Source organism: Trachypithecus francoisi, unplaced genomic scaffold (genome assembly GCF_009764315.1).
Source record: "Trachypithecus francoisi isolate TF-2019V2 unplaced genomic scaffold, Tfra_2.0 Lachesis_group1, whole genome shotgun sequence".
Taxonomy (NCBI): domain Eukaryota; kingdom Metazoa; phylum Chordata; class Mammalia; order Primates; family Cercopithecidae; genus Trachypithecus; species Trachypithecus francoisi.
The window spans coordinates 96,627,231-96,645,787 of record NW_022681454.1 but is presented as its reverse complement, the minus strand read 5'-3'; the positions used below and the strand labels follow the sequence as shown (position 1 = coordinate 96,645,787).

At 34.5% G+C, this 18,557-nt stretch overlaps 1 protein-coding gene across 1 annotated transcript in view; it reads left to right on the top strand.

The window, feature by feature from the left end:
• Positions 1–18,557, top strand: part of STPG2 (sperm tail PG-rich repeat containing 2) — a 683,119-nt gene that overhangs the window by 453,705 nt on the left and 210,857 nt on the right. The window lies entirely within an intron of this gene.

The following is an 18,557-nucleotide window of genomic DNA, read 5'->3' as shown; positions in this document are numbered from 1 at the left end:
ATAATTATTTGAAAATTATGGAATCTTTTGGGAACTGCTGGGAAATATATTTGGTTTTAATTATATATTTAGACTTATTTTATAATCACTTATTAGTTAATCAATATTGTCCCACTGAGAATGTATGGGGAAAATCACTCTGAGAAACCACAGAGGTGCAGCATATACACCATTACAGGAAATGCATGTTAATAATTTATAATTTGAATGCTTAAGATTGAAACTTTATTGCTCATCAAAAAATGTTATCAACAATTTAATGAAATTTCTTTTTCTTGGATAGATTTTTTTTAAATTATACTTATAATTTTTTAAAAAAGGATACCTTTTTACCTTTGTTAGGAATATAGCAATAATAAAAAAATGTGCTTTTCAGAGCAATTATCTATAATGAGAAGCCCTTCACATTGGGAATAAATCCAATTTGTTATATATTAGATTTGGCTGCTGCACATGTAGAGTTGCTTTACTGTAACGCTTTTAATATGTATAATCTCATTAGCATTATAATGACTTCATGCTGAAACTTGATGCAATAAACTTTCAAAGAAAAATTTAAAATAAAAATAGAACAGAACATCAGTGGTGATGCAATTCTAAGCTACATTTTGTCAGTACATTACTGGTTTCCTTATTATTCTCTAAACTGTACTCCCATGTTTGATTCTACAAGATTATGTCTTCAGTAGGAGCACTATTAGTCACTTCCTTCATACATATGCCTAACTTTTAATATGTTGGTTATGAGACTATAATGTATAACATCCTTGTGACATCCAGGTAACCTTTAGGAGTCCCAAAAATATACTTGAGAATATATATTTTTGCAGACTAATTAGGTCAGAGTTTGTGAAGTATTACCTTAATGAAAATAAACTCAGCCATCACAATGTTTGAAAACATCCTTAAAATACATTTGGCTAGTCTCTTCTCTATTTGCCAAGTATACATTTTCTTCCCTTTGTTTCTGAAATGTGACATCTTCCTGATTCTTTTTTTTTTTTTTTAACCTCTCTGGATCATTGTTTATGTCCTCTATAATATGTCTTTCTTCTTTACCTGCTGCTTAATGCCAGCCTATGACTGTTCCTCGGAATTCTGCCCTGTCCTATTTTCTTCTCAAGTGTTATACCTTTATTATCAGTTTTATACCATGTAATCCAAACAAACAAACAAACACATTTTTATATAATTTCATTCTTCTTATGAGGATTAGATGTTTCTAGTCTACTAAGATCAGCTTCAGAATGACCTGCCGATAATGTCAACTCTGCTTCCACCATTAAATCTACTCTATCTTCCCACATATTAGTTCAAATTAGAAATCTTGATATCAACTTTAATTTCTTTTCTTTTCTTTTTCCCTCCCTTCCTTCCTTCTTCCTTCCTTCCTTCCTTCCTTCCTTTCCTTCCTCCTTCCTTCCTTCATTTCTTCTTTTATTCTTTGACCATGTTCTCATTTCTTTTGACCACTAAGCCCTGTGAATTCAGTCTTTACAGCTATTCTTGATTTCATGATATTCTTTCTATTCTCAGAGCCATTTTTAATCTTTTACCTGGGTTACTGCACAGACTTTTCATTCTGTTACAGATTTCTCCATCTGGCAGTCACAGTTAATCTTCCTAAGTCATAGATTTGGTCATTTCACTCTTCATTAAATGACATTTGTATTAGTTCCAATATGGTTAATCCCAGATTCCTTAGCATAGCCATCAGGATGTTTCACAGTCTGGCCACTTGTCTATCTTTCCAGTCTCATTTCCTAACAATTTCCTATGAAGGACTGCTGGCTAATTCTAGAATATGGTATCTGTCTCTGTGTCTATCTTCCTTTATTTTGGCTTTGACTGTTGCCTTGAATACCTTCACCTGACCCTCTTCTCATTCTTCAGTGCAGTCCTCAAATACTCGTTATATATTGTTTTTTAATATATTTAATTAGTTATGTGAATTGACTCATACTATAAATAAACTTTTGCAGTGAGACATAGTCATGTCAAAACATGTAGATTTTAATAGTTTACATTATTGATAATAATATCCTATTATATAAATAAATCACTGTTTTCTGTTCTGAGGGACAAATAGATTATTTTAACTTTTTTCTTTTGTGTAGAAAATGCTGCAATGAGCAATCTTGCCATTGTATCTTTGAGCATATGTGCACAATTCATTAAGTAATTAATGAATTAGTTTCAAATGACTAACCTGGGAACCTGTGGAGAGTAATGAGAAAATGGCAAAATGTAGACACCTGCCATCATTTTCCAAATTTTCTTACTTAAAATGTCCTTGTGTGAAGTATGATAATGTCAAAATACCCAGGTTATGCTTGGTTTGGCGTGTAGTTATATGACGCAAATAAATGTAAGGAAGGATGGGTTTTAAAAAAATCTCTTAATATAAGTTTTTTTGGTGCCATATTAAAGTGTGAGATACCATCTTACCCAACTCTCATTAACATGCCTTACCTGCAGGTAAAAATACAAAATTTGGACAGGAAATCCACAACTTTCTTTGTTCTAAATTATGGAGATAAATTAGTACTTTGAGAATCATTCCTTCCTTACAAATCAAATTGTTTTAATCTCAAGTCTTGCTATACACTTGCTTGAAAACTACACTAGGTCCTACTGTTCCAACTGCCACAAAATACAAAAAAGTGAGCAATTGCATCTGTAAGTTTATTCTTCTTTATTTATGTTTTTGTAGCCTTAAAAATGTTTGTTGAAGTATGTTAGTTATTGAGATACAGTGAATTAAACTGAAGCACTATTGCATATTGTCATGGTCCTTTTGCTTTACTTTGTATAAGAATTGCCTGAGGAAAAAAGTTTATATTTCTAGTTTCCACTGTGGATGATTCTGATTCAGTAGTTTGGGGATATTTATTTTTAATTTTTAACTTCCTTTATTTACCACAACTACCACCACTAAAGTGTGCACTGGAAACTGACTGCTTTAGAAACATAGGTTGGGGGCAAGATGTGGGATGGTGGTGGTGATAGTGGAGGTAGTCACAATGATGTCAGTGATGGTGATAATGGTGATGGTAGTGGTAACTATAAAGGTGGTTGGACTAATAGTGATTCAGGAGGTGGTGTTTCTGGTGGTGGATGAAATGAGCTGGCATAGTTGAGATCTCTGGAATCAAATAGTCTTGAGTTAGAATCCCAGCTCCAATAATATCTTTATAATCAGATTAGTTAACCTCTTTAAACTTTAGACTTCTTGCTTATGTAACAGATATAATAATTTACCAAGTTCACAAGGCTTACCACAATACCTGCCCTCTAGTAAGTACACAATAAATGTCAGTTGTTCTAAAGTGGCTTTGTTCTTTTCCCTGATTTTGTAAACAACAGTTTGAGGATGGATTATCTATGGAAGAATATAAATATGTTTGAAACTCAAGGTCTCTGAAACGCATAAACAAAAGCCAAGAAATATTTGGGCATCTTCTTATCTAATTTCTGTATATATTACTTATTGATTCTTTAACATCAGAAAATCTAAAAGGCATTTCTTAAGGAAGTATTATTTATTAGGTGTCTGTTTTTTGTCCTGAATGTGAATCAATGAGAGAGTTACATGGTAACATTGCATGTTCTGGGAACTGAATTTCATCTTTTCCTGCCACTCTATAACTGATGGCAGTGGTGGGCGTGCCATCTGGAGAGGCCACTGCCATCATGCTGGCTGTAGTGCAGGAGGAACGGCAGGGGATGCATGCTTCATAGAGCCAGTGGCAGCCAGGAACAGGTGGAAGCTCTGACCCCTTCTGAGTTTGCAGGGTTGGAATCTTATGCTCCCTGGGTGCAGCTGCAGCCACCTAAGCTGTGGCTGTGGATCTGGGCATTTCTGTGCTCTCAGGGACTGGGAGCAGGCAGGGGCCCTGCCCTCTAGGTACAACTGCAGCCACCCATGAAGTTGCTGCAGACACAGGTGTCTCTGCACTCCTGGGGGCCCAGGAAGACCTCCCCTACCCCCACAGGCTTGGAAGGGCCTGCTTCTGCTGCTTGACCTCTCCCTGCTCCCGGTATGTACCTGCTTCAATCTTGGAGCAAAGTTGAGGCCGAGCCTGGGCACTGTCTCAATCTAGCTGGGTGTGTGCATGCTTGCGGCAGTGATAACATTGCCAACCCCCTGGCACCTCAGCCCCCTCCAGACTTTGGGCACCAATGAGCATGGGAGGGAAGCTGACGGAGTGCTGAGGGCAGCTCAGTGCTGGCCTGCAGGTACCCCTCAGCATGAACAGCCTGGGCACCATGAACAGTGCCAGGAGGCAGATAGGCCCTGGCTGGAAAAAGGTGGGTCCCTGGTGGTCTAGCCTGAAGCCTAGGGGCCAGGATGCGAGCCCTGTGGACTGGATACTTTTTATAGGCCCACTCATGGCTGCCCATGGACCAATAGCATGTAATTCCTCTCCTTTGATGCCCATAAAAACCTTGGACTCAGCCAGACTCAAAAAGATGACAGGACAACCAGCTGCAGAGGGGAGCTACCCACCCCAGGGTCTCCTGTTTGCTGAGAGCTGAACCCTTGTTGGGACATCCTTGCTGCAGAAAGGAGCTACTCACTGTTGGTCTCCTCTGAGCTGCTCAATAAAGCTTCTCTTCACCTTGCCTACCCTCCATTTGTCTCTGTACCTCATTCTTCCTGGGTGTGGGACAAGAACTCGGGAACCGCTGAATGGTGAGGCTGAAAGAGCTGTAACACAAACAGAGCTGAAATACTTCTCTTGCTTGCCATGTTGCAGGCAACAAGGAGAGAAGAGCTGCAGACCTTTGGGGAGCCCAGACCTGGGAGCTCCCCAAGCCAGCGCTGTGACACCCTCTTTGGGGCTCTGCAGTTCCTGGCATCTCCAAGCTTCTGGGCACCACTGCATTCCCTGATGCCAGCTGCGGAAGCTGCTTACAGTACACCTGGTCCAGCCACAGCCTTGCAGGGAGTCAGCACCCATGCAGGCACCTGGTGCTATCCACCCTGCAGCAGCCAGCTTCCCTGCCTGTGTGCAGTGGTTGAACCCCATGCTTGCTCACTCACACACCCCTCACCACTCTGCTTGCCCTTGGCAGGCATGGGATCCAGGCCAGTAGCACAAACCAAGTGCAGCCTGCCAGGCTGAGTGGGCCCAGCAGGCCTGAGCAAAACTTGGGCAAAGGCACCACTGGCCACAGAGGTTTCTGGCTGGTGAGGCATCACCCCAAGGATCCCATGATATAACTATCCTACTTTATCATAGGAGATACTTAGGTGAAAAATAGAAAGCTTCTTATCAGAAACACACACAATTGAGAACTGTGGAGCACCTCACAAGGAAACTTCTTAAAATTGCCTTGCCTGAGATGTATCAAACCTATAATCTGGAACTAAAGCTGAAAATCTGACCCTTTAAATGGTGTCTGGTGACTCTGAGATGCATAGTCCATTGGCTATACTTTAATAAAAGTACTCTGGAGCTTTAGCACTTACAAGTAACTTAACCTCTGTGAATTTCCTCATCTTTGAAAATGAGAAAGTGTGTGAAGTGCCTGTCTCATATTAGACTGTCATTAATTTTATTCTCCTTGTGAAAGGCAATATGCTTAGTGGCTAAAAGCATGAGCTTTGGAATCAGACAGAATCAAGCTTAAATTGTATTGCTGCCACTGCTGACGTCAGTGACTTTAAGCAATACTTAAGCTCTCTATATATAGGTTTCTTATTTGTGAAAGGCAAGTAATAATTGCATCTACATTTTGGGCTTTTGTGAAGATTAAATGAGATAAAGGATAGAAAACACTTGGAAGAAAAGGACTGCTATATAGTAGTGCTTAGTAAGTTATACATATCTAAGAATCATAAAAATTACTATTATTTTCTATTTTACCATATGAATATGTATGCCATATGTATATATACCTACTGTCACATCATGCATACCCATGCATATAAATAACTTTATTTCGTGGTATACTATTTTAATAACAATTCAGAAAATTTTGCATGCAGGGTGCATTATATCATCAGTAATTAAAATATTAACAATGCTTTTGATTATTAACTATAGAATTTGTGTCAAATTTTAAGATTACAAATTCGTCATTTGGCAAGGAATTTCTTACTGTTTTAGTTTCATCGCCTTTGCTGGCCATTTGAAATAGCACAGCAGGCCTACAGATAAAAGACTAACTACATATGAAATAGCTCTCGGATATAGTGAAAAGCTTCCAGAAAAGATCCAATGACCCAGAAATGCCTTTGACATTGGCAATGATTTGTATCTGTTTTTCATGATTATTATTTTCAATACTAGAGTTAGATATGTCTTAAGCTTTTCAATATATATTATATTTAGAAGTTTTTAATTCAACTATAAAAGATTGGTTTGATAATGGTTAGAGAAGAAATAAATTTCAGAAGCCCGTATAAGCAAGAAAAATTTACTTTTTTGTTATAAAAATGCAATATTTAAAATTGTAACAATTGTTGGCTATTTTCTCTTGTAAACAAATTTTAGGGCATTTGTTGAATTAAACTAATGATTGCAATATTTTGAATTAGTTTTTGATATCTGTAATTATTTGTTTTTTAAATTTTATTTTACTTTTGAAAAATTCCTTTCTCTTTCTCTGTTGTGCCAACTCAGATTTTAAAACATGGGTTTATATTTCCAACACAAGCTCATATTAACAATAACAATTATGATAATAGTGACCTACATATAGTGAGTATTAAGTATGCTTGGGCATTAAGCTACGACTTCACCAACTTTTTTGATTTATCATCTCAATAATACTATGAGATAGATACAATTATGATCCCATTTGGTATGATTTACAGTGACAGAATACTTATATGATTACATTATTTAAAATGACAACATGAAATGTTAGTAGGTGCTAAATCATAAAAGATAAATTTTTCTTGAAAATTTGCATATTAGTTCTATTGTTTTATTTATTTTTAAAATAATTTCAACTTTTATATTCGGGGGTACATGTGCAGGTTTGTTACATGGATATACTGTGTGATGTTCAGGTTTGGGGTACAGATCCTGTCACCCAGGTAGTAAACATAATACCCAATAGGTAGTTCTTCTTCTTCTTCTTCTTTTTTTTTTTTTTTTTTTTGAGACCGAGTCTCGCTCTGTCGCCCAAGCTGGAGTGCAGTGGCACCATCTCGGCTCACTGCAACCTCCGCCTGTCTGGTTCAAGCGATTCTCCTGTCTCACCCTCCCGAGTAGCTGGGACTATAGGCATGTGCCACCACACCTGGCTGATTTTTTTATTTTTTATTTTTAGTAGAGGTGGGGTTTCACCGTGTTAGCCAGGATGGTTTCTATCTCCTGACCTCGTGATTCACCCGCCTCGGCCTCCCAAAGTGCTGGGACTACAGGCAGTGAACAACCACGCCTGGCCCCAATAGGTTGTTTTTCAATCCGCAGTCCCCACTTCCTCCCCACTCTAGTAGTTCACAGTGTCTGTTGTTCCCATCTTTATGTCTGTATGTAGTCAATGTTTAGCTCCCACTGATAAATGACAACATGCAATATTTAGTTTCCTGTTCCTGCATTAATTTGTAGTATTCCATGATGTATATTACCACATTTTAAAAATCCAGTCCATTGTTAATGGGGACCTAGGTTGATTCCATGTCTTTGCTATTGTGAATAGCATTGCAGTGAACATACAGGTACATGTGTCTTTTTGGTAGAATGATTTATTTTCCTTTGGGTATATACCAATCATCAGATTGCTGGGTTGAATGGTTAATTCTCTTTTAATTTCTTTGAGAAATCTCCAAACTGCTTTCCAGAGTGGCTGAACTAACCCACGGTATATAAGCATTCCTTTTTGCAACCTCGCCAGCATTTGTTATGTTTGACTCTTTAGTAACAGCCATTTGACTTGTATGAGATGGTATCTCATTATGGTTTTGATTTGCATTTATCTGATGGTTAGTGATGTGGAGCATTGTTTTCATGTTTGTTGGCACTTGTGTATCTTCTTTTGACAAGTGTTTATTCATGTCCTTTGCCCACTTTTTAGTGGTGTTATTTGCTCTTTGCTTATTGATTTAAGTTTCTTATAGAGTCTGGATATTAGACCTTTGACAGATGCATAGTTTGAAAATATTGCATTCTGTAGGTTGTTTGTTTACTCTATTGATTATTTTGCCATGAAAAAACTTTTTAGTTTATTTAAGTGCTACGTGTCAAGGTTCGTAGAACTGATAAATGACTTCAGTAAAGTTTCAGGATACAAAATCAATATACGAAAATCAGTAGAACTTCTGTATCCCAATAATGTTTAAGCTGAGCGAGCCCTCCTTATTCAGTTTTAATTCAAGGTCTTATAATCCACCATTCTTGGCAATGCTTGACAAAGTTCTGTGGAGACAACTAATACTCGTTCTTGATAGATCAGGCCTAGGAAAATTAGCATTGGGTTGGGAAAAGTAAAGTATGGAACATAAGTCTAGAGTGGAGAAGTTCTTTTTTTTTTCTTTTCTGTATCCATGGCCTTTTCTCCCCTATTAATATGACTTCTTTTCACCTAAAGTACTTATTATGGAGAGCATTCCGCTCTTAGGAATTAAGATTATAAGAAGTACAGAGAATTTCAGCTATACCCTTTTTATCTCCATTTGTAGAGATACCATTGATGGCCAATATTCTGTGTCTTCTAATTCAGTGTTCGTAAATTTTTTGAAATCCTAGGTCGTTCTTCAAACTCTCAGACTGAGACAGTATAGCATTGTTTTGATACAATTTATTTTAGGAAAGGATATGATGGGTATGGATTGTGGAGGATTGGCCGTGTCACAAAGGCCTTAGGACACAACTATTAATCCTAAAACAATCATGCAATTCAAATAGTGGGATCCTCATTTTATTGATAATGTAATGGGCTCAGAAAGGTTAATTAACTTGCCCAAGTGTATTCATCTCAAAAACAGCAAAGCCGGTTATCTCTAGTTCAAAGCCTATTTTTGTGTTTCTTTTGCTTTTTTACTATATTTAACTTTTTCTCTTGTTATAATTTGTTTTCCTAAACTATCAAGGATGATTCTGTATTACCCAGGGAATCACTACTGTATTTGTCCTGGCTCTAAGTGCATTTTATCTGGGATTTCTTTTATCACTTAATATTAGTTTGGCATTTAAGTCATTTGTGTCTTGATGGAAACATTTTTTTTGTACATCAGTTTTAGAGAATAATCTTTCTATCCTAAAGCATGTTTTTGTTTATTATTAGTGACTTAGCCAAGTGTGCTTATTCATACTAGGATTGGGAACCCCGAATCTGAACAAACCTTACTAGCTAGAATATACCTAATAAAATAATATATATACTGATTAATTTATGAAATTATTGTAATTGAAAATGTCATCAATCTAAGCTCTTTAATTTACTGATTTTGTGACTCAAGGCAATTTATTTAACCTTTTGGAGCCTGCATTTCCTCGTCTATAAAACTGGGGTAATGACAATAACCCATTTCTAAAGTTTTTTGGGAATCACATGAGATAATACATATAAACCACTTTGTACCATCCCTGACCCAGACTAAGTGCTTAATGAATCTTATAACCAGATTTTACTTGCCTTGTGTGTGAATTGAATGATTATAGCAAAAATCCTAGATCTGGAAATACTGTCATTTTTAGTAGACATATTTCAGTAAAGAGTTATCAAGAAAGAACTCATCCTTTCCCATTCATTCTAGAAAGTGTTTAAGAAGTTTCTAATACAATGTGTCACATTTCCTCTTTAATTCTGATAAGATCGTTGCAGTGTTCTGGTTCTAGTCATTGTATGTGATGAAGCATACAATAATTCTTGTCAAGGCAAGTGGGGTATCTTAGTAGTTCAGTTGCTCAATAGCTACAAGGCAAAACCTAATTTAATAGATCTGTCAATATAATACAAAGATTCAACTACAAATGTCTCTCTTTTAGGAGGATCATGTCCAAACTACTGACCAAAGACTGGAAGGAACCATATTGTGATGAATTGTTGCTGAAGTGATACATGTATTCTGTCCCAAGTTCACAGAACATACACTAGTGGGCTGTAGCTTATTTTTCCAGTTATTTTAAAATATGTGTCCACCAGGTCAGCTAAGCTTTAGCAACTCAACTTTTTTTTGGCCACTTGCTATTTATTATGTAACAAAAAGGGAGTTATGTCCAATCTCACAGGCAAACTGTTCAGAAGCCCAAAATAGTCATTATTATATCACTGAACTGGTACTGAAACCTACAAGGATTATATAGTGTGCCAAAGCACTTTGCTTTTTCTCTCCTTATTGCACAGATAAAGCTTTATCTGAAATAACTACTTCAAAAATAAAAAGGTCATTTGTTCCCAAGCTTTCCAGCAAGGTTCATGAGCTGACATAAAGTGTGAAAGTGTAAGAACACACTACCATCTGAGAGTCATCTTATAAAAGACTACTTTGCTTTTTTTTAATGAAGTAGATCCCTCTCCAGTTCTGTAGGGATCTAAAGTCTATTTTTGTAAATGAAATGATGCAACTCCTGAATTAAGCTGTAATTCTATCTTCAGTGCTTTGTAGAAGTTAGTCTAGAGCCTGAATATGCTCAATCCAAGCCAAATAACGATTAAAATGTTACACATACACTGAAGTTATTTTGTTTTTTTACATATATAAATGGCTAATGGGTTTATATTTCTGAGGTACAGTCTCTACAAATCCTCTTTAGTTTCACCCAAATAAAGATATGGAGTCATCTTGGTTCCTGGAGAAGTGATTCCAACAAAAAAAAATATTGTTTTCATGAGCACTTTATTCTCTTAAAAGCTACTGAGGACCTCAAAGAGCTTTTCTTTATATGGATTATACCTATTAATATTTACTGTGGGAATCAAAACAGAGAAATTTTTTTAGTATTAATTAATTGTTTTCTCCCCAAAGGAACATGGGATGCCTAACCAAATAAGTAGGGGAGAGGCACGTGGGGTACAAGAGGATAATAGGAACAGAGAACTCTAGGATTTATATTCTTAAATGATATTTCTACAGCATATGCATTTATTTTTCAGTGTTTGCATATATTTCTTTAATACTCTCACTGGCTACAATAGGCCCTGCTATGTTAGATTTTAAATTTAGTACGTATGCCCCATATATATGTGTATGTAATTTTTTAGAGAAAATTTAATTTCTTAGAAAAAGCAGTTTTCTACACAGATCAAGTACTCATTGCAGCACAAAGTGTCCCGCTCATGTCCATATCCTCTTAGCCTGGCCTGGTACCCAGTCTCTGCTGGCATCTCTCCTTATGCAGGAAATGTGACTACTGCTGAGATATCCTTTGCTACTTCCAGCTTTTTGAAGAGTCTAGACTCTTTCAACAAAACAGCCGGGATAGTCTACAAATTACCCTGCCCCGAGAGCTGAGGGATCTATTTCTAGGTATTGGTCCTTCCACCTATGTCACACTTTCCTGCAGCCTACTAGGCCACGCCTGTCTCTTTACCAAAGTATGACATATTTTCTGCATATTGTCAAAAGCATAAATTATCCTGCTTTAGCTTTAAAATGTTTTCAATTGAACTTAATATATTTGGAGATAGTGTTGTAAAGTTACTAATGATTCATCTACTAGAGGACAATGACTAAAATTTATTGTACATTTTTCTTTAAGAACACAATCTCAAATTTAAAGATTGCAGGCATATATCATATTTAATCCTGACGTAAGAAACAAAGCACATTATAGTAGATATCTTCAGTTTCTTTATCGCTTGAAATATTGACACTCTAATTGTTAGAAAACATACCTGTGAAATGGGAAAAAGGAAGTGGTAAAATCTGGACATTTAAAAAAAATCCGTCATCATAGAATTCTCCATATTGGAATGGAAAAAATTAAACAAATCACATATGTTCTTCCCGTAAAATCTCATCATTTTGTGCAAGTCACATTTTCTGAAGAAGAAGCAGTTTTGACCTCGTTTCTCACACAGTCTTCAGCAGTTTACATGGTACCTCTACAAAATGAAAACTAATAGATGTTCATAGATGTGTTCATGGATGAGATTTTCATTATTTTAGCAAGTTCATTTAGAAATCATGTCTTTGCATAACATTCTGTTTACAAGTGATCTAGTTGACAAGTTTTAGATTTAAATCAGACTCATGGAATACCATAAAAAAAAATGACCTGAACTGGATTGGCTGGAGTAATACTTTGAGTTCACGTTGAACAATGTTGTAAAACTAAAATCTGTAGGTAAACCACTGCAGTGACCTATTAGTTGAGGAGTAGATATCGGTCGATTCTTGAGCAAGGCAGAATGAGGCAAAGTATCCTAAGGGAGTTCAGCACCTGAGATTAGGATCTTCAGGCCCACCCCTCTGTGGGGATTACAAGTAGAGGCCAACATTCCTTCTTTCTAAATATTTTAAAGTTATACATCAAGCTAGTAAACTTCTAAATAAAATATTTTATGTCATCCTGCCTTAATAGATATTCCTTTATACTCACCAAAATAAATAAGAAATATGTGTAAAGTTTTATATTTTTGAGTTGGCATATAGCAAAGATGATGGAATTTAATTACTCTGCCTATCTGAGTGATGATTGGGCAGTAGTATTTGCCTGAGTAATAAAATAAAGCTATATATAATTCAAAGTTACTAGAATTAGCAGCTAAACTTTTTCTTGGCCACTTACTATTTATTATATAACAAAAAGGAAGTTATTTTATTTTTTTTATTCTATTAAATTTATTCCATTTATTTTATTCCATTATTCCATTAAATTTATTCCATTAAATTTATTTTTCTACTTATCATTTTGGCAAATCACTAATTATGTTGTTATAATCAATATCTTTCACATAATTTTGTTCTTTTGACAGTAGCAATTTAAACTATGATTAAAAAATAAACTGCAATTGCATTAAAAATGTACCAAATATGGCTGTTTTCAAAATTTTAAATTATGTGTAACAACTCATTAAAATTATTTTTCATGTGTATTTTCAAAACAGTTTCCTTATAAACTCATTTAAATTATTTATTAAAATTACAGGGCAAATACAACTTGTAGCTAATTAATATTTATAAATTTAATGTAATCTATGGAGCTGAATTTTCATTTAGTAATTTTAAAGTTTAATTAAATCTCATTAAATATTTCCATAAAAATAAAACTATGCACAATACTAGTATTCAATGTCCATCTAGTTGCCAATCCAAAGAAATAATTTCATGCCGTGTGCATGTTATGTCTTACATATTTATATTTAAGAGTAATATGAGCTGTTAATACTCTAAAATGTTCCTGAGCCACCGTGTGATATGCAACTTTTGTGAAGACCATGCTAATTTGTGGTACACAAAGAGAAGCCAGAAGGGGAATGCTCAGTGATACTGAGCAACAATGCCTTGTTATATAAGACTCTACTGCATTTGTCCTAACGGAGAGAAAAGATTTGAGAGGTAATTAATATGTCTTTTCTCTTACTTAAGTAATTACACTACTCAAATCCTTCCCACACCCTGAAGCACATCTCTGTTCCATGTTGTCAGCAGTACATGCCACAAACCTTCTTGGCATTTGAATGGAATCACCTTTTATTTTGAAGACACAAGGAAAGAAATGTGAATGTTTTCCCTTGGGCAAATGGTGTCAGTCATGAGTTGATTTGTGTAATGTCGTGAGTTAGGATGTGGCAATACTGAGCACTGCATCCCAAGTTACTGAGATACCCATGTATTCTTTAACACGTTTGTCTTTGTAGACTTGAGAAATTCAAGGCCTCTAAGCATAGGGCTTCAGGCAGAGACCCTTCTTGTTTGTGTTTCTATAGGTAGTCCTAAAGATTTGTGTTAATATTACGTGGTTGCTGTGACCACTACTTACAGATCCCTGATCTCATAATATGTTTTAAGACATACATTTATGTAGCTCTTGTGATTACTATCAAATGTGGCATCTTAAAAATATGAAATAACGGTATTACTTAATAATTTAGAACAAAAGGTGTGTCCTAAATTATGTTCTAGCTTTGTATCACAACTTGGTCTTAAAAGTGTCTATATTTGTATGTATTTACTTATTTTGTTAAAATATGACAAGGCATTAGGAAGCTACATTAATTTGAAGAATTGTATAATTCCCGAATTTAAGAAAAACTAGCTTGTAATAGTGCAGCAAGATCAGTCATGGATATGCTATTAAAACTGAAACAGGAAATAAATAATCCTGCCAGCTCTTTCAAGTGAATACTTCAAATGTCTTGTTTGGTGCTGTAGGCATTATTAAAAGATAGTTATAGTTGGTTTTATATATTTTTGATCTCGATAAACAGTGGAAATGTTTTCTTGGGATTTTATTTCATCTCTTCATCCAAAATAGTAATGAAAAAAATTGACATTAATATGAATCAAGACACTAACCAAAGTGAAAAGTTCTACTTTTGTTTAATAGTTCTATCATATCCTGAAAAGATAAAATACAACAACTTAATTTTAGTGTTATCTATAAAATATACATAAGTAGATCCCACTAGAGAGCTTTATTTAGTAAAACTGCTTTAGTTCCCTTCCCACCATTTCTGCACCTCTAATATAGAAAGTCTAGGTCTCCTAAGAGTTCACGAGGTAGTACTATCAGATAATATATAAAAATGTTTGATCATTTTCAGATGTTTGCTCTTTGGCCAATTCACTATGTTCTAAAAGTTTAAGATTCAACCCTTTAACCACCATAGATTTTCTATATTAGACTAACCATGTTTTATCAGTGAAAATAGCTTCATAATTCATTATAAAACACATACTATATAAAATGAATAGTAGAAAGTGAAAATCATTTGTAATTCTATCAGCCAGAGATAACCAGGGTTAATGTTTCTCTGTATATTATTCCAGGTTTAGATTTATACTAAAACTATATATTTTAGCCAAAATTGAGTCCTACTGAATATGCTGTTCATTAAACTGCTCTGGTGACAATGATGTATAGTTTTTCATGTACAGTTTTTCATGTCCAATATATAGATTATATCATTTTAATCTGTATTTATGTATATTATATATAACCCATCATTTGATTGTTATGCTATTTATGATTTTTTTACTATTATAAACAACATCAGGATGAACTTTATTTGATCAGTTTTTCTGTTGTTGTCTAATGATATAATCATGGAAATGCATTCGAGAGATTTTAGTGACTATCTATTATGTTCTGGCCACTCTTCTCAGTTCTAGGTGGCGGTGAATAAAGTAGATAGAAACCATTGCTCTTATGCGGCATATGTTCTAGTGAAGATAACTAACAATAAACAAAATAAATGAGTAAACAAATATGTGGTTAGTACATAGTGATGTGTACTGTGGAGAAAAGGATGCATGGAAGGGTAGCAGTAATGTCAAAGGGTAGAGTTGCAATTGTAAATTGTAAAGAGTGGAAGTGGAATTGTTGGATTTATGCATATCAAACCTTGTGAAACACCTTGGCTTATTATTTCTCAGAAGTCTTTTACCAATTAGATATCCACTAATAATGTGTGAGAGTGTATTTTTCTCAAATTAAAAAAAAAACTTTAAAAATATAATTTTAATATGCAAAGTCCAAGTATTTTAAAATGTGTATTGCTCGGTGATTGATGATGTTCTTTATTTTTTCATGAATATTGAACATTTGTGCATTTTTAATGTATATTACCAGTTCATGTCATCTGCTCCATGTAGCAGATGCTGTAGATACCTTCTCTTTGTCTGGAGGTGCACCATTTTAATGAGTGCCAGCCAACTTCCAGCGTCTCTTTCCTTAAAGATATTCTCCAAAGCTACTCTGCCTTCTCATATAGTAAAACACAAGCACCCTGGAATGAACATTCCATAGGGTCTGCATTGCAGCAATGGCTGGCAGGAGTTAGTGATAAAAACCCGTCTTCCTTCACCCTTGCATTTATCTCTGAGGCCAGGGTTCTACACCATTTCCCCAAATTTCCCTGTGGGATCAAACTTTTACCACCTGCAGTGGTAGCCGATATGATAAAGCTCCCTTTATTAGAGGTCTTTCTTCCCTTCGCTATCTCACTTTCCCTCCCCTGCCATTGCTTACAGCACCTCCCACATAAATTACTCACATGTGAATTCTTTTCTTAGGGTCATCCTCTGGACACTAAACACCATTCTCAGACAAGAGTCATTCTACTTGTCCTTAACTGCTACAAACTTTTTCCATTATCAATAACATAATTTTGTCAGTTTCATAACTTAAATATATTTTTCTAGTTTGTCCTTTTTTAAAAGTAGTGTTTTCTTGGAGGGAATTTTTGCATTTTTGTTAGATCCAATGTATCTAATTGTTTTCTTTATGTTTTCTGGCTTTAGAGTCATTTTTTGAAACCCCCCCTTTAAAACATAAAAAATAAATTCTTTTGATACCTTTTAGTACTTTATTGTTTTGTTTTATTTTATTTTACTTTCCATGTGGAGTTTTGGTAGAAGAAGAGAGAAGTAGAGATTCAAGTTTTTTTTTTCTTCAATATTGGTAGCTATTTGTTCCACTACTGTTCATTGAGATGTTACATTATATAAAGTCAAAACTAGTCTTTGGATATGTTGTTAAATAACAAAAATTAGACAACTAAGGAAAACTAGTTTATCTTTCTTTTCTCATTCTGTGCTGCTACATGGTTCCCTAATACCTAAGTCTACAATGCCTTTAATACTTGCAACACCTGAGTCCCTAATACCTAATACCTTCCTATAGAAATGAATCTGATAGTATCTCTCTATCTGTCTATCTATCTATCATCTATCAATCATCTATCTATCCATCTATCTGTCTAATCACTTTGTTAATTCAGGTTACCTTATTACCAAGATCTCTACTTTTGTTTACATATTTAAATTTAACTCCTACTGTTGAAAAATTTCTATCTCCTACTAAAAGTATATGAGGAATCACTGCATTACATTTGGACAAAAACTCCTCTCTTAGCACCTAGTAACTCATACCAAATGATGATCACTTCAGTCTGTCTAAGTTTAAGGGCAACCTTAGTAATATTAGTAAACTGAGTTATTGCACACTCTACTTAGCTATGACTGATCTCATCTTTGAAAATTTTCTTGTCTTTAAAACTTTTCATGTTCTTATGAAACTTCAGTTTTTGTCTATACCATCCATTAAGGTGTTGATAGAAGAATTTCTGCTACTTTTTTATGTATATGTGTACTACCTCTCCCATGACCTACCAGTATCCTTTAGGGCATAATTTCATTTTATTTCTGATTATCTCCCCAGTGTACAGTGCTAAGAATGAGGTAGGAAAATTATAATTTTTAAATAAAAGATGTAAATTTAAAAGATTTAAAATCAGGTTTTATTTTACAAAATATAATACATCATAATCTAATTAATTTATGGGTGTCAAATCGTAGTACTTTCTTTTTGTAAGAATGTATACTAGTAAATTTCTCTCTTTTTTTTTTTAAATCCTGAGGAGAGCACTCAGTGGTCAGAGACAAAAAGGACCGATTTTAAAGGTGAAATCTATTAATACAAGGAAAACAAGATGCTTGATATTGTCCATAGTTTCATCAGATTTTCATTTTTCCCTTAAAGTTGTAAAATAGGTCTAAAATAAAGTATATTTATAGGACATGTTAGAGGACATGCTAGCACTTTTAACTGTCTTTTTTGTGCTTTACTTTCTTCATTACAATGTATAAATAGAAATATTTGTTATAAACCCCATAAAACTTTTATCATAAGTGATGTTTCAAAGCCTTTAGATAAAAACTCTTATTTGGGCTTACGCAAATTTGTGATAGTAGTATTACTATCAGAGCATCTGTTTAAGATTATACAACTGTTTTTACTATATGTCAGGCAGTGCAATTACATTAATAAGCATTACCAAAAATTTCACTCAAGATATTTTTAGCATAACTATATTCACAATATGTGAATGTTTTCATATGGCAAGAATAATTTTCTATGAATTTACTAGGAATCATTAAAGACACTTCAAAAATATTTTATATTATGCAACATCCAATATTTTCAGAAGTGTGGAAAATTCTTTTAAATAATGTGAACTTGTTTTTCATTTCTTCTTCATTTACTTTTCATATTCAAACTTCTCTTTTTTAGTTCATACAACCTTCATCCATTTGTTCTTAACTATTTCTCATCGTTTACTATCCTGTCAACCATCTCCTATTTTCTTTGCTTTCATCATGTTATCTGTAAAGTGATAAAAGAGGGGAAATTGTGCTTTTGTTAGTTGGAAAATGAAGAACTTGTAACAAAGTCTGAAATGTAAGTTTATTTAATCAAAGTGTTTTATTCAGATGTTTAAATTTTTATTTTCAAACATCTGCATCATTTAGGTATTTATGATCAATTCAAATTCTACTACCCTGATGATATTAATTTTTAATGTTCCAGATAGCTTAATTAGCAATATAAGTTATAGCAAAATAATTTACTTTGTAATCTCATGATTTTAAGTTTGGAGCTATTTTGCACTCAAGATTGATTTTTATAATAACAGTTTAACCTGTGGAT